General features: G+C 39.0%; 1 long non-coding RNA gene and 1 pseudogene across 2 annotated transcripts in view; both read right to left on the bottom strand.

The window, feature by feature from the left end:
* The window catches only part of LOC311608235, a 379,567-nt gene that overhangs the window by 235,767 nt on the left and 127,772 nt on the right, over positions 1 to 16,028 (bottom strand). The window lies entirely within an intron of this gene.
* Positions 9,976 to 15,412, bottom strand: LOC311608804 (small ribosomal subunit protein eS4-like; annotated as a pseudogene). Its single transcript has 2 exons — positions 15,359 to 15,412; positions 9,976 to 10,749 (listed from the first exon to the last, which is right to left on the bottom strand). The product of its transcript is annotated as a small ribosomal subunit protein eS4-like (transcript).

Raw genomic sequence — 16,028 nt, 5'->3', positions numbered from 1 at the left:
TAGTAGCACTGATGACCTTCTGAGACATGTCTCCGAAGAAAATGATACCAACAGATTATTATAGAGAGTAAATTGTCCAGCTCAGTAGAAAAGGCAATTGCAGAGGTTTCTTCTGTAAGGCTGGAAGCTGAAATAATGAGCACTGGGGATTGCCAGAAGATTCGTGCTCTTCCTAGTCCCTACTGCAAAGCATGGACTCACGCAGATGAAGCTAAAATAAAGCAAAAAGGATTTTATTCCAGCCCAGAATTGACTTGTGAATCAGGAAAAGCCACGTGCACATTAGAGACCTGCGGCACGCTCCATAGAAGTCAACCAGGGTGAGGCTTTTGAGCAAACATGAAGAAAGCTTTGGAGAAGACAAACAGGGCTAAGGCGAGGCCGGCAGTGACAATCTGGGGCAAACCAGAATGGACACAGATCTTGTCATTCCACTTGGAGAGAAGGAAGTCTGCCAAAATAGCAAACAGTCTAACCTTGTGTTTCCAAGCCTTACAAAGGGATGCTAGATTATTTTCTCTACGGACAAAATGTCTGTGAGGCAACTTATCCATTAGAGAACTCCATAAGGCTTGGAGAGCGTTGGGTGCTTCTTTTTCTTTTCTTTTTTTTTTTAACCATTCTGTGGCCATTTTGTCTTTGGTTTATCACTTTTAAGAGGTTAAGAGGTTTAAAATCCTCAGTGCCATTACACTTTTACTCAAATCTGTTTCAAAAACAAAGGGATTTATTCAAAGCCCTCATAAAGATTCAAAAATACTATAAAGAGTTCAATAATTATGTAGCTCAAAATATATCACAGTGCACTAAGTGGAATACTTGTGTTTATATATTAAATTTCTATATCAACATATATACATTTGCATCTACGTATGTGTGCATTTTAAAGAAATATCTGACTGGTGTCTTTGTACCCTGCCCCCTTTCTTGCTTGCTCTATATCTCTTTTCTGGAGAGGAATCTGGTGCTCAGTTTTGAAATATAGAAGACAAAAGAATAAGAAATAGGTAGGAAATAAAAGGTAATTTCTCTAAAACAATTCCAAGTGCAATACTACACATAACATAAGTTTGTGCTTATACTTCTGTTGTATGTAATATCCATAAATGCTGGATATACTGACTTATTGGATATCCAAAGTACATATAAAAGTCCCAAGGTGATGGGTTTTGTGTTTGTTTGTTTAAAACTATACACTCCTAGCCCACCATGCCTGCCTAACAAATAAACACAGAATAATTACTTTCTATATTTGGAAAATAGAAGTAAAGAAATGTTAGTGTGTGGAGTCAGATAAAAATGATGAATGTCATTTCTTTACAGATCAGTTACTTATTATGGGTGTGCATATCCTGAGAAGTGCTGTGTACCCATATTTCTCTAAGACACTGCTACCATAAAACTAAATCAAATGAGGTAATGTGAAGTGTAATGGTGGCATTATCACTATTTTTAACAAGCATTCTCTATTCTATTTCCAGGAGAAATTCTTTGCCTTTGTTAGCAGACGTTTCTACCATCTTATATTAGTATGTAATAAAGACACAGATTATCGTAGGAAACCCACCCCAATAATTGAATTTACATTCTGCAACAGGGAAATGTGATGTTGTTTAGCACCTTCTGAAAGTGCCTGATGTTATCAATCAAGATAGAGGAGCAGCATTGTTTGTTTGTTCAGTTTCGTAGTCAAGAAAGCCAATAACTAGAGTGGCTGTGCATTATATTATATTGTCTATAAACTCTGTTAGACAAAAATAGAAGAAGAGATGAACATTATGGTGAAGTCCAAATACACAAAAGAAACAATTTTGAATATGTAACAATTAGAAATAACTGAAGCGATACTGTTTTAATCTAATTCAAACATCACCTGATGTATACATATATTGAAACATAGAATAAACTTTTAATATAAATAATAACCTGTCTTTCAGATAAAAATAAATTTGATTTAAATTTGCAAATGGCAAAAGAATGCATTTTAAAAATATCTTAAACTCTAACTGAAAATCTCAGGAAAAGAAACAAAAGTTAAAATTCAACACTACAAGAATAAAGGAATAATGAACTGAATAATGATAACAGGAAATAATAATTAATGGAAATAAATAAAATACAGAATAGGAGTCAATAGAGAAAACTGAGGAGAACCAATGTTTTTCTCTTGGGGGAGAGATATATCAACAAACTGAGCTGATGTTTAGCTACAGAGACAAAGAACAAGGAAAACATGACAACCACTAAAACTATACTTGAGGAGAGGAGCACTGCTACTTATTTAAAGAAATGTAGGGATTATGAGGAATGCCATGAACTGCTGCATGCAAACATGTCACATACTTAAGATGAAATAGAAAGATGCCCAGAAAGATACCACTGCTGAGGCTTTGTCTGGAAACCAAGGCCATAGACACTCCTGTCAATGCCCTCCTGCATCCACCACTACAGGAACTACTGAGCTCCCCAGGAACCATAAATACCAAGAGGCAAGCATTGTGCTAACTCCTAGGAAAGCTTAGATGAGTACAACTGAACCAAATACGGTATTTGTCTTTTGGGCTGTTGAACATGAGCTGGGTCCTTTACATCAAAGCAAAATTTGAAGAAATATGTGTTATATCTTTGTGCAAAAATACAAAAGACTTCCTTCCCGCCGGCCTACTATGGTTCCAAGCTAAACAAGAACAGAACCTGGCCATGTTAAGCTTCCTTTGGAAGGCCAAGACCTCTATACACCTAACAGTGTCTGCATGTCACACATACAAAAATATAAACAGGTCTTATTTAATGAGCCATTTCAACTCACCCCTGAATGCACATTTTCTCTACAGTCGCAAGGATTTGTAAAGTTACTGGAACCAACTAATTACATTCTATGTCTTGGTCTTTTATCAAAATCAGAGTGTGCTATACAACAACCTTATAGCACAAACTAAATTGTTTTCTTCACTGGTTAGTAATTGTAAATAGAGACATGATGTAATTTTAACTGTATCTTGATCAATCATTAGTATTACATTATAAAAGATCCATTATTAACTTGAGGCTCTTTTTTGAGAAATGAATAACATTAGATCTCATCACAGATGAATCTTTGTGGATTCGTTTCTTTATTAGTTTATTGCTCATCCTAAATTATCCCTCTTCAAAATACCATGCTATTTATTTTGAATTTATTCCAGTCAATTATCATTGAGCTGACCAATGCCTTATATCATGTCTGACACATTAATGATAGAAATTTGCAGTGCTGAGCACTCTCTCTGTTTTCTAACAACTTCGGCTCCTCCCCTCCTCTACTCTGTGGCTATTGAGGCTTCTAGGAGGCTAAAGAGGCTACTTCCTGGTGGAACTCACTGTCAAACGCTTCCCCGTTATGTTTTCTGAGATCAGATTCCTGCAACAACAACAACAAATCTTATTTTCTTGTCACATACTTGACTGTTGCCCACCCAGAGGAACGGTTTTATTATCCATTTATCTATGTGCCATGTAAGCAATGATGAAAAGCCCACATAAACTCTGACATAGCCTGTCATCTTGTAAGCTTATAGGTAGTTATCATTTTGCAGAGCCCAATGTTGCTGGCAACTCTGCATTTCCGCTGCCAGGATGCTAGTAAATGTGTGATGAATGTGGCTTTGATGTGCCTTCAATCCAGTGTATCTCTGATGGGTCTCTGGCTAAAACGCTTTGTCTTGAGATTCAGCTTGAAGCTTATTTACAGAACAATATTCATTCCCAGTGTCCCTGCTTGCAAATGCTTGATTTTGTATTCTCTTCATATGTTTCTGTATAGTTTAAAAAATGCAGCACACTTGAATTCTGCTGTGTGAAGCCGGAATCATTATTTTTAGAGAATAGGATCTCAACAAAAATGAAACCCAAACCTCTTCAGTGAAAACCATTATAGTACATCTTCAGATGGCTGCCTTCAGCCTGATGTCATGAGGTGGCAATAAGAAGCAGTGTGAGCAAAAGTGTGTTTGAAAATATTCATCTTTTATAAAAAAAAAAAAAAGAGAGAGAGAGAGAGACAGAGAAGGAGGTTACATCTGCTTAGAATATAAAGGAAACTAAAGTCATATTCTTGGTCAACTGAGTTCTGCATCCCCATAAATGAATATGTTTAACTTATACATGAATCTATTATTCACATGTAGGCTATTGATTTGGCTTTTAGAGTCATTGAATAAACAAAGATTTTTTAAGTGACTGTTTAATTAGACTTTTAAGAAAAAGATTCCAACTGCCTTAAGAACTCGCACTGAAGGCCACTAAGACAGTGCAGTTGGTAAACATGGTTGCCACCAAGCCTGACAACCTGAGTTTGATCCCCAGAAGTACATGAGAGAAGAAAGAACTACTTCCCACAAATTGTCTTTTGATATCCATATTCATACTGTGGCATGTATGTAGGTGCTTATGATAAATAAATATGTATACATTTGTTTAAAACTTTTGCTCATACGTAGAAGAATTTTCCATTATTTTGACATAAATTGTAGCATTAAAAATTGGATTCCTGGGGCTGGAGATGGCTCAGCAGTTCAGGACACTGGTTGGTCTTTCTGAGGTCCTGACTTCAATTCCCAGCAACCACATGGTGGGTCACAACCACCTCTAACGGGACCCAATGACCTCTCAGTTATGCTGACATACATGAAGACAGTACACTCATATACACTAAATAAATGAACCTTAAAAGAAAAGATAGAGTGCCCTACTTTTCCATACCCAGTCTTGGGGGTGTAGACAGCTCATACATATAGTAACAGTAAACTTAGGACATAGGCTGTTGGCTTTATTGCCTGTATTCATGCCTCAAGACTCTACAGCAAATATTGATGTTGCACTGATGTCACGGTGGTAGCTGATACAGCTCTGGACATCTAGGTTTTGCTTATGGTACATATTTTGAAGACCTGGACCTAGTTAATGAACCAAGGGACTGATGTTTCTTCTGACACTCATTTTTACTATGGTTGAACTGCCCTGTGGTTTCTATTATAGATCTGAACTAAAACAGCTACCTAAGGATTCACCAACTTGCTTTCTACAGATAAGGGAGTCTATTCTTTCTACCCAATGTTCATATCGGTTGTTGTCTCTCCAAGCCTCAGCAGCCCTTCTGTGCTGGCCAACACGGACAATGGAGGCAGGCCCTTTCTACAACTCCTCAGATTCTCTGGCCTCTCAGACAACTGAGCATTTGAATTGCAAATTTTAACATTTTAATTCCAGTCCCTTGTCATATTTATTTTTAGCTCTGATATCAACTACTTTTCTGATACTTCAAATCTTAAAAGGCTTACATTTTCATTTTTTAATAAAAAGCCTTAATTAATCTTTGCAAATACTGTTCTTAGTTTTTACTTATTTCATTTAAATTTATAATAATATAGGTACATCATTTAAAATCCAAAAGTAAATTTCCATGTGCTATATCTGACATATCCCATAGGAATGGACAAATGCTTATGAGGAAAAAAATGAGCCCCTTAATATATTCTAACATTTCTACAAAATAAGTAATAAGATCTGGATTCTTATTTACTTTTGTCTTTTCATGATTAAATGTATTTGCCTTTCAATATCCCTTCTAAACATAATATATGCACAGAATTTTAAAAGTCAGACAGAAAAAGCGACTGTAACTCAGTTGCTAGAGTACTTGCCTTGCATGCACAAAACCCCAGATTCAGCTCCTCACATCCTATAAATGAGGCATGGTCTGTATGCCTATAATCCTAGTACCTGGATGGTGGAAACAGGAAGATCAGAGTTCAAAGCCATTCTTTCAATACCTAGTGAATAGCTAGCCAGCCTGGCTACATGATACTCTGGCTCAATTAAAAACAAATAGCCAGAAAAAAATAGCCAGAGATTATTACAGAAAAAAAAGAAAAACAAAAAACAGAAACCGAAATATAATCCTGTATCAAGTGCATAGGACAACTTTAACAAAAGTATTATAACCTGATGGTTTTAAAATCAGAAATCTATTCCCTCCATTTTGGGGGTAAGTTTTCCAAAGCCAAGGTGTTGCCTGAGCCACACCGTCCTTGAGTTCTCTAAGAAAGAAATGGCCCCCACGTCCCCCCCAACTCACTAGTGTTGCTGGCCTCCATTTGTGATGCTTGGCTCCTGGACTCATTATTTCAGCTGTGCCTCTGCCCGTCCAGGTATTCTTTTGTTAGTATGTGTGTCTTTTCTTCTTATCAGAACATCAGCCATTATCACACTATGTGACCTTATCTCAACTACATACACCCACCCAGGTACTAAGTCCAAATAAGGTCATATTCTAAGGTACTAGGTTATAGGACATCCATGTGAAATTTTAGGATACAATCATAACACCTTCCAAATACATATTTTATTATCTAATAAAAGAATGCAGTGCATTCTGATTAACTCACGACCTTCTCTGGTCCCTCCTGCTTCCTTCCTACAATTCCATCTCAAGCATTCATCTCTCTCTTTTTTGGGGACCCACTGAGTTTAAGCAAAGTCACCTGTGTAGACATGGCTGTGAATCTACACATTGTAACCTGAAGAGCACCTAGTGTGCACACAGCTGAACATAGGAGCCACACTCCCTCCCAACCCATCAGCAGCAGGTACTTCGGCAGGGAGTTGTAGGGCCCCAGTTGCCCTTCCCCAGTTACACATCGACTGTTAGTGGATCCAGTCTTAAGTGCGGCACTGTTTCAGGCTACTGAAGGGCCATGACTGTGTTGACTGTGCCATGCCCAGGAGTCAGCACTTTACAGTCCTTCTCTCTGTCTTCTGCCCTTACAATTGTTCTGCACCTGAGCTTTAGGTGTGGTGGTATAAATGGTCTGAATAAGGCTGAGCACCCAGACATCACTTATTCTTAGCACTTTGAACAGCCATGCATTCCCTGCATTCACCCCGGTCACTGCAAAGCGAAGCACCTCTGATTAAGGCTGTGATTGGCACCTATCTACAGGTGAAGACATAGATATTTAGAAGATACTTTGGCACCATAACAATTTAGTTAAACAACAGTAGTAAGTTCACCCCTAGGGTCTTAACCATGGAGGTCTGACTGGTTTTACGATGTCATATATAAATACATCCAGAAATGATAATGGACTACCCATAGTAGTTGAGCTACTACTGGGCTGTTGGGCGTATCTTATCTGGAAGACTGATAATGTAGTTCAAGGGATTCACAGCTAGGTAAGACCATTACTGCATTTTCTCCAAATCTCCTACTTAATTTCTAACTTGAATTCTCTGTACAGTATAATTAAGAAACTTCAGCACTTGGAAAAGTAAAACAGGGGGATCATACGTTTGAAGCCTGCGTAGGCTTCATGAGATGACTGTGTATCAAACTGAAAGGTCAACCTTCCTGATGGAACTCCTTCTAACAGTAACTGAAAGCCAAGGTTATGAGAAACTGTTCTTATGCTGTGCTACCTGGCACAAAGTAAGTTTGTTGTAACATTGGTCCCTACATACATTATGTTTACTTTATTTATATTATTTTATTTTTGATTTTCAATACAGGGTTTCTCTGTGCAGTCCCAGATATTCTGGAACTCTCTTTATAGTCCAAATTAGCTTCAAACTCAGAAATTCACCTGCCTCTGCCTCCTGAGAGCACTGATTAAACATGTGCACCACCATGCCTGGCTCTGTTTATTATATTTCTTCCAAACATAAGCATATTCCATCTCAGTATCGAGGGTTTAAAACAGAAAGTGATAAAATGTAACTGGTTTGGGGAAAAAATGGGATTTTTGAAGAGACATTTGTAACGATACCTAATCCAACTATGAGGCTATTAAAGCAATGGACTCCAAAGAAATGGGAATTTCCCCAGGAATCTCAAAGTGGGATAAGAAAAAGATACCAACCAAGGGGAGAATTTGTCTTCCAGAAAGATATCTCAAGAACTTCCATTACTGTCACACCACTAAGAAGGAAAGCCCAATAGTGAGTCAGTAGTGGGTGAGACCACATTTTGATCAAGACTGTTTAGATGGGCATAGCCTTCACTCTCTATTTAGCTCTTACTTTCACACAAAGACAAACTCACTGACTTTGGAAAGAGCGACCTTGGAATCGTTTTGTCCCTGTTCCCCAGATGGCCATATACTCAATCCCCTTATATGTGCTTTTCACTATTGAATAGAAGATAAAGAAAGGGGGAAAAAAGAGGAGAAAACATCTATTAAATTGGCAAAACAACAGTCATTATTAACAACATACTAGATTTTGTAGATGATTAAATTTAAGAGTAAACAAATCGGGGCTGTTCCAGCTTGAGACCCATGCCATGAGAAGTAGCTCACCCCGATACTGCTTAGAGGGCCTGGAACAAAAGACTGGATAGCACAGAGACCTAGTATAGAACCAAAGATGACTATAAAATATCAATTAAATATTTTATAATGATATTCTGTTATACTCTTAGCATAATCATCATCAGAAAGGCTTCACCCAGCAACTTATGGAAACAGATCCAGAGACTCACGGCCAAACATTAGGCAGAGCTTGGGAAATCACAAGGAAGGAGTGGGGGTGGAAATGATTGTATGAGCCAGAGGGGTCAGGAACACCACAAGAAAACCCACAGAATCAACTAGCCTGTGCTTATAGGGGCTCATAGAGACTGAATTGATAATCAGGGAGCCTTCCTGGGTCTGACCTAGGCCCTCTGCGTATGTGTTATGGTTGTGTGGCTTGGTCTTCTTGTGGGACTCATACAGTGGGGGGAGGGGCTGTCTGGACATTTTTGCCTGCTTTTGGGTATCTTTTCCTCATACTGGGTTGCCTTGTCAAGTCTTAATATGAAGGGAGGTGCCTAGATTTATTGTAACTTGATATGCCACGTTTGGTTGACATCCTTGGCAGTCCTGCCCTTTCTGACGGGAAATGGAGGAGGGGTGACTGCAGGGGAGGCTAAGGGGGAAAGGGAGTAGGATAACATGGTAAGGGTGTAATATATGAGAAAACATAAATTAAAAACTTAAAAAGAAAATAAACAAACTGGAAAGCCATGGTGTTCTACTCCTTGAAGAAAGCTAAGTCAAAAAGAAAGATAAAAATACATAGAGAAAACAGACGATACTTTTTTTCAATCTTTGGACCTCTTAAAATATAGCAAAAAACTTGTAGGTTTCTAGGACCCTCTGGATCTGATAGGCAGATTTGGGCCCAGGGGCCCCGCTCACACTAAGGAACCAGCCAAGGACAATACAGGCAGCAAACTTTAAACCTCTACCCAGATCTAGCCAATGGGCAGAACATTCTCCACAGTTGAGTGGAGAGTGGGGATGACTTTCACAGTACTCTGGTGCCTCATATTTTGACCATGTCCCCTGGAGGGGAAGATCTGGTGGCACTCAGAAGAAGGACAGCAGGTTACCAAGAAGAGACTTGATACCCTATGAGCATATACAGGGGGAGAAAATCCCCCTCAGGAACAGTCGTAGGGGAGGGGAATAAGGAGGAAATGGGAGGGAGGGAAGAATGGGAGGATACAAGGGATGGGAAAACCATTGAGATGTAACAAGAATAAATTAATAAAAAATAAAATAAAATAAAAAATATAGCAAAAAAGATTACAGAAGTCTTCAACATTTCTCTATGATTCCTATCTTGCAGCAGAATTTTAAATCAAGGGGAGATAAAGATGCAAATTCTCATGAGCTAGAAAGATAACCCAGTAGTTAAAAGCACTTGTTCTCTCAGAGAACCTGCATTCAGTCCTTAGTGCACACATAGTAGCTCACAACCATCTATAACTCCAGTCCAAGTGATCCATACATTCTTATGACTTCCATGGGCAGCAAATACTCATGTGGCACACATACAAACATGCATGCAAAACACTTATACATAATTTTTTTTCATTTTGTCATGCTGTTTAATCTAGCACATCACCATGAAAGGCTTGAAAGTGTTTCCTCAGCCTGTCTCTTAGAAACCACTTCACCCACTGCTCTGTTTGGCAGCTAGCCTCTCCTCTCTCTCTCTCTCTCTCTCTCTCTCTCTCTCTCTCTCTCTCTCTCTCTCTCTCTCTCTCTCTCCAGCAATGGTGAGGTGGATTCCTTTTCCTCGGGGAAGAGAAATCCATGGTTTGTTGTTCTTGCCAATAACAAAAATGTTGGAAAGCTGAGTGGCAAAGCTGTTGCCATTGGCATCTTTCACATGAACCACATCAAAAGAGCCAGGATGTCTCTCTCTCTGTTGGTGATTACACCAATTCTTCCCATGTTAGCATTTCCAGTCACCATACACAGGTTCCCAGTGTCACACTGGGAGTCAGTTATTTTGCCCATCTCCAAATCAATATGAATGTTTACCTTAATGAGGGGATCAAGGTAGCAAATAGTGTGAGCATCATGGGTCACCAGATGTGGGATTCCCTTTGTGCCCACAAAGATCTTCCTCACTTTGCACAGCTTGGCCACATCAGGTGTAATACAGTGAACAGCAAAGCACCCCTTAGTTTCATAGAGCAGCTGAAAGTTCTCTCCAGTCTTGTCAATGCTGATGACATCCATAAACCCAGCAGGGCAGGTAATATCAGTCCTGACTTTGCCATCAATCTTAATGAAGCGCTGCATGCAAATCTTTTTTTTTTTTAACGTCATCTCCAGTCAGGGCGTACTCAAGTCTGTTCCTTACAAAAATGGTCAGAGGCAGACATTCCCTCAGCTTGTGAGGACCAGTGGATGGAGGAGGAGCAAACACGTCAGTCAACTCAGAGAATAGCCCAGGTTATATTAGATATAATAAGCTGGACACAAGACTGAAAGGATAGTAAAGGCTTAAGACAGAGTCCATGTGTTGTGTTTTCTGGAAATCTAAGGCGAAATACACCTTTGTCCTGGAGATTATAACTTTAAGGTCAACATCCTCAATGGTAGTACAAAAAATGAGATTGGATAGTTGGGGAGGAAACTGCACTGCAACTCTGACTGCATAGCATTGTCACATCCCACTGGTTGCTGTGGCACTGAAAAGGCCATTGGAGTTATTCACTTAGGTCTGATTACCACATGATTAGGTAACTCATGAGCTATGGATCACATCTAGAAGGGTGTGACTTTAGATGGGGCTAGTGCACGATGGACACTGACATCCTGCATCCTCCTAGTTCCAGCTCCAGATGATTCTGTTGCTTTTACCCATCAGATTTGGACAGCTTCCTCAACAACATTGTAGAAAACTTCTGATCCAGTTTGGACCACCATTTCAATCTCCTACTAAACCTGGAATATCTCAACATTTAGAAACTGAACCACAAATGCAATCGCTAGATTGCTTAACCATTCTCTTCAATTTTGGGGAACCCACTCCAAGGAATTATTTGCCCCAATTGAACCTGAAGAAACCTTAAGAGAATGATGCCCCATTCTCTCAAATGGGGGGCAGGGGGGTTGTATAGGTTGCTGTTTTCTCACTTGATCTACAAATGCTTATTCTCATCAGGAGGTGGTCATAAGTCATTATTGGTCTTATACAGAGAAAAAAATGAGGGGAAATGCAGGAATGTCCCTCTTTGCCTTTATCTTGCATACATAGGCAAGGAGATGGGAGCTGAAAGGAAAGAAAGGGAGATTTGGGAACATAGACGGAGGATAGAACAAAAGCTAGATGATTGCACCTACTCTTTAACTCAAGGCCTTAATTGTTACTTATAATGAAGGTTATGTCTAAATCATTGCTATAGAATTTAGTATACTGATACAAAACATGAGCATGTCAAATACTTGGCAGATTTTAACACAAAATATATATCCTAAGTCTAACAGATAGATATGACTCTATAGCTATAAGTGGTAAATTAGTTGAATAATGTCTTCAAAAGCCTCATAGACACACAGAATATGGCATTTAAAATTGTTCTTACAATCCTAAATTTCTTTGACAACAAGCCAAGTTAACTCCTGACAACACGCAGCCAACCTCAAAGAAGATGACGATCATCAAAGAACCTCTTTATGGAGATGGCTTCAAAGGTGGCAAACCAGCCACTGGGCAAAATGTCCTCGTTCCTGCCACAAACAGAATCTGCCTAAAAATGGGCAACTTAGATGCAGTCAGAGTTGACAGCCACACGCTGCCATGTCAGGGTAAGCAAGTCCTCAATAGTTCCTGCCCTGTAAACAAGTCTGGCAGAGATATTAGGCCAGAAAGCTGAAGATGAGGCTCCAATGTTATAAAGTGTATTGGGTGACTGGTCAGGCAGTAAACTGTCTTAAGTCAATTTGTACATTTTGGAAGCTGCTAACCCACAATGCTGGTTCACTCAGGCATTTAAGTTTTATTCCTTCTCAAGTCTCTGAGAGGCATTGAAGAGAAGATAGTAGAGTTTTAAAAGCAAGATTAGTTGATTAGGGGACAAGATCATCTTAGATTAAGATAAAGAAGTTAAGCTATTAGAGTTGAGATAGGATAGATAGTGAATCTCATTCAGAAATTTAGACCCAACAAGACAGGAAAGACACTTACTTCAAACGGATGAATGCAGATGGCAAATTTACTATGAATGTAACAACTCATTACTCTCATGATTGTCACATGGTTCTCCCTGCTGTATGTAATTTGTTTTATACATGTGTAATAAAATAAAAGTATAAAAAAGGAAAGAAAAGACTATAACTGTATACCAAGAGCTATAGTTGATATGCTCTGTGGCTATAATTAAAAGAATAGATGGGGCTGGTGTACTGCTTGCTGAAGGCAACCCTTAGATGGGCCAGATCAACAATGCCTTCCATAAACTGGAGTCCTGGGAACTTCTCCATGTTGTCATCCTGTGCATCACTCCTCCTACTGCTCTACTTAAAGGCCCAAGCATGTTGAATGCCATCAATCTGATCAGTGTGGTGACTTTTCTATAGTAGAGATAGTAACAAGAAAAATGAAGATATGAGACACAACCATGTGCACAGTATAATTCCTAGTTATTTGTTGAGGAAGAGAAAGCTTCCTCCTGAAATTCTCCTAAGACAAGGAGCACTGAAAGTCCTTTCTATTATTAAAGTTTCCAGGCAAATGTCGAGGAAAGAACTTAAAGTTTGCACCCCAAATGACTGTACCCCAAAACACTTTAAATATGTCTTGTACACAACAGACATTAGACCTCAAGTCATTGGAATAGTATAAATCTTCAATTTGAACAAATGTTCATTGAAATATAAAAATGTAATCAGTTATAATGCAAAGCAAGAAATTGTTTTGATCCTATGTTTATGCTGTTAACTATAAATGAAACACAGGATCCATGAAAAATATGGCATTAGTCAATAGAATCCAGACAGAACCTAAACAATATAGCATCTTCTATAAAATCATATTATCTTGGACTGAAATTTTAAGTTTGTGATTTATGCCTTCATTTTTTAATTTACAAATTACACTGTTATGTCTACCTCATGTGCTTTTTGAAAAGTTTATATAAAATAACTTCAGCATGCTCCCTTACATGCCACTTAATAGCTCACACCTGCCAGATCCTTCCTCAAATCTCTAGCCACGTGAATGAGTATCAAGAAATTATTTGAATCTGATAATTCTTATCATCACACTGCATGCCGATGGGCCTTTTGTACAACATTGACCTACTAATCATTTCCCAAAAGGTTGACCTGAACCCTGAAGGCTTCTCTTTGTAAAGTTGCAAATGACCTACAGTATCATTATCTTGTGCTGTATCTGCAAACAACCTGAGCGATGGTTCTACTGTGACTTGTGAGTTGAAAGGAAAGTACAAACCTTCCTCAGGGCTATCCTAATTCAGTGATGCGTATTTATATAAATAAGACGTGCGTGATGTGAAGCTGTAAAGTTTCATCATCCAGCGTGGTTCTTTTATGTGGCATAAAAGATCTGATCCCTGTGGGAATCACGAGGTCCAATAAAGTATAAAAGACTATAAAGTCCGTGATGTATGTTAATGAAGAAAAATAGCAGGCTAGCTTAGCTATGTAAGTTTATTAGGGAACTCATTTGCATTTGCTTCCTCGTGGAGGTAATAGAAGATAAATTATATAACCAACACAACCAGAGGTTATAAAAACCCATGTCGTTATTTATGAATGCCTTATTTGAGGATAGTGCCTTCAAGTGCTCTGATTTCAAAGTGTGACTGAATGAAAGATTGTAGTCATAGGCTAAACTCCCTACACCTGATAAAGCAATGCCAAGGAGAGAGGAAGCTGATAAGAAATAATGGAGCATCATCTACGTTCTGGAAGTTTGATTAGCGTGTAGCATGATCTGAATGGAGAAAGGAGCATGTGATTTATAAAGTAGGAAAATGATGACCTATCTTCTCGGGAAATTTAAAGGCTACAAAAGCCAGAGCTAGAGCTATAACAGCAACCAGGCAGCTAAGGATTCCATGGACATGCAGAACCTAAGTAGAAGAAAATTCATAGCCACAGCCAGATGCTTGTTCTCCATACGTATTTCACAAGTGGCATGCAGCCTTCTGAGATACAGCCTGAATGACTTTCACCTCTTGAATCCCATAGCCTTACTTAGGCTCTCCTTTTACACAGAAGGCCAAAGTTTCTAATGGATTGGATATGGTAGATGTGATAAAACGTCATTTGCTCAGTCAAGTTATAAAAGGATGCTGTTTGTCTTGCTGACACTCTCTTAGACTCCTTTCATACACACTTGAGTGCAAGGCCCAAGTGGCAATCAATGGCTTTTATAGGGCAGCTAAGCCATCAGTGCAACATGCAGCAAAGAGTTAAATTCGTTCTACAGCCATGTAAAGAGGCTTTGAAGAAGGTCCTCACCCAGTCTAGATGCCTCTGGAGCAGTTCCAAGTTAGCCCCTTTCCTAACCCTTGTCAGAAACACTCAGGCAAAGAGTGCAGCAAATTCATATCAGAGTCCCTGGCCACATCACAGAATGGCATAACAGCCTTGTATGGCTCTAAGTCATTGCATTTTGAAATAATTTGTTTGGCCGTATTTTGTAGTTAAAACCTATGATATCAAGTCCATAAATTTCATATTGAAAACAAAAATTAAGTTGTTTGAAGGTAATTGCCAGCTTTTTCAGAGGCAACAATCATCCTAATGCAGCTTTTCTACATGGACTGTGACTTCATTTATCCAAGTTGAATTACTTTATTAAATACCGTTGGAATAATGGTGAGTTGACTGGTGTCTGCAGAGAGGCTGGCTCAAACATAGGTTCATCTTTATTTAGATGAGTAGTCCTCAGCCTCCCTAGTGCTACAACCTTTTAAAATACGTCCTCATGCTGCAGTGACCCCCACCCATAAAATAATTTCATTGCTACTTCATAACTAATTTGCTACTGTTAGAAATCATAATGTAAATACCTGATATGATATCCCTGTAAAAGAGTCATACAATCCCCTACAGCGGTCAGCCATTTGTCCTCTGGGTCCTAAAATTCCTTTTGTAATGTCTTATTAGGATTTTTGGTACATTGAAAAAATGCTTGAAATCAAGTCTCATAAACATGAAAGGGTGAATGTTTGACTTCTAGTTTACTTTAGGATATCCACTTGCCTTTGGTCACATGCACAAGTTTCTTGTCATTATTAGAGCTGTGCCACTTATTGTCAGTTTGTGAAGTTTTTTTTTTAATCTCAACATAGTATAAAAGGAGAGGCTAGACAGTCCCTCAATCTCTGTTCTATCTGCTCTATCTTTATTTCTGCACATCTTGTAGGCATGGTAAACTTTTGGTCAAAGTTACTGTGGTGTTCCCCTCCCTCCACTAGGAGTCTTGTCTAGTTATAGGGTCTCCGCTTCAGTGTCCTTGGCCTCTGACACTAGAAGTCTTATCTCTTGAGTCCCCTCGTATCCTCCCAGAAGCCTTCCCTGTCTTAGGTCTCCAGTTTGCCACAGAGATGACCCTGCCCACAGTTTCTCTGTTCTCAGCAGGCCCTCTGTCCTACAGGCCCTGCTCTTCCCAGGTCTGATCTCCACCTTCATTTCTATCTGTGCTCCCTCTGCTACCTGTTCCCTCTCTTCAACCGCTAC

This window comes from Acomys minous (genome assembly GCF_964271855.1).
Source record: "Acomys minous genome assembly, chromosome: 11".
NCBI classification, from domain to species: domain Eukaryota; kingdom Metazoa; phylum Chordata; class Mammalia; order Rodentia; family Muridae; genus Acomys; species Acomys minous.
Note: the sequence above shows the minus strand (reverse complement) of the source record. Positions and strands in the feature narration are given on the sequence as shown.